This window comes from Phytophthora parasitica, assembly GCF_000247585.1.
Source record: "Phytophthora parasitica INRA-310 unplaced genomic scaffold supercont2.64, whole genome shotgun sequence".
NCBI classification, from domain to species: domain Eukaryota; phylum Oomycota; class Peronosporomycetes; order Peronosporales; family Peronosporaceae; genus Phytophthora; species Phytophthora nicotianae.
Genome location: NW_008649050.1, coordinates 230008 through 231877, shown reverse-complemented (window position 1 = coordinate 231877; position 1870 = coordinate 230008).

Sequence of the window (1870 nt, the reverse complement as noted above, 5' to 3'; positions counted from 1 at the left end):
TCTCGTAGTGACCTCGCACGCGATTGTACAGCCACGTCAAACCCTTCTTGTTCTTCGAGCACTTAGGGCAGTAATACGAAGTTGTCATGCACGTTTCGCTACTTTATGCTTCAACAGCGAACAAACCTTGCATGCGCGGTGCCGAGAACGGGTTGCTTCTCCATTTTTGAGCTTGGCACCACCTTGAACGATTGTGTGCCTTCCGGAGATGACTACTGGTCGCTGGGGAGGAGCCTCTAACAATTGAGTGGAACCAATAAAGTCAGCTTCGTCAATGTTAGTCAGTTGTGAGTTGCAGCTTAAGCAAGAATGCATGATGCGAGTCCTTTTTCTTCTTGGTCTTCTCCCAAAGCTCAGTGTACACAATGTAGGAGTTGACTAGCGCAATGTCAACTAATTCAAGGAACAGAGACTTGTATTTTTTCTGAAAGCTAGTTTCACATCAACGTACATGTCAGCTTAAGAACATCACATAGTGTAGACAGTGTCAGCATAAGGACTTACCGGAATGCAAGTTGCAACGAATATGCCTGCAAGCGCAACTGGTCGTTTCGGTCGACACCACCCAAGTACCGTTGATATTCCTCCAAAATATCGAGGCAGGGGATTGAGGTTTACTCTCCCGACTTCTGGCGTCGTAGAACAGAGGTCAAATTTGCAGAGATTTGCGAAGCAAGAAAGTAGACTGGCCAATTATCCACTCAGGCGAGTGCCACCAATCCAGGGTTGGAAGCTGCGCGTGCCATCTTGAACGTGCCTCGCGTTACTGTTACTGGTCGCTTTTTGAAAGAGTAGTTCAGCTCCTTGCACCAACCAAGTCGGTTGGTTTGATTTGTACCGCAAAAGTTGAAACCCATAGTCCTAAGTTGCTGAGCAAGCTGAATCGAGGTGTAAAACATATCAGGCACAATGAGCCGCCGTCCCTCATATGGTACCCCCGGAAAACACAAGCGATATTGCGAGCCACAGCAGCTGAGCCACTCTTTGTGTCGTACGACTGCGAGTTAGCAGTGTCGGCTTTACGACCAACATCGATCTCAACCCTGTATAGTATAAAACACTACATGTCAGTATAACACCACCTTCTTGTGCATAACATGTCAGCTTACCGTTTACACTAGCCTGTTTCCGCACGACAAGTCATTACGCACTTAGAATCCCTGCGATACGGCTTATCCTTCATGAACGTGGGAGTCGGGTTGTGAGATGGAAACATTCCTTCATCGAATACGACGCGAGATCCAAGTACAAATTCCTCTTTGAACGTTTTCTCTAGTGTCGATAACACGGACCAAATTTTCCACGCTCGATCACGAGAAGCAGCCGGATCTTTATTATCAGAAAGATGCAGAAAGCGATGAATATCGCGCCACCAATCTCTCGCCATCACCTTGCCAAAAGTTCCAGCGGAGATCGCGCCAGTTTCTTCAGTGGCCCAGTGATGCTCAAACCGTTTACGAGGCGCGAGAGTGTGAGCTATTATCAATCCGATCCATTGTACCAGCTCATGGGCATAATAGGCGATAACTTCTTCAATTAGGCATGCAACTTCTCCCTGCTTATTGGCTTCGGTCCACCTTGTTGCTTGGTAACTGCGTGATCAACACGAGCCTCTAAGGTCTGTCTCTAGTACTGATTGCTCTAGCTGGCGACGTGACGCCACAGCTGCTTCGGTAGAAAGTAGAAAAAGAGACTGACGGCTGTTTTTGGAAACGGCAAAATGTCTTTTGATGGCCCACAGTATCCATCGTGGATTTTATCAACAACGGGATCGTTGTTGATATGGACTGTTGTGTTTTCAGGGTAAACAGTCTACCCACTTACTATCATTTCACGCAGCTGTACCGAATCAAATATAGTAGATGAAACT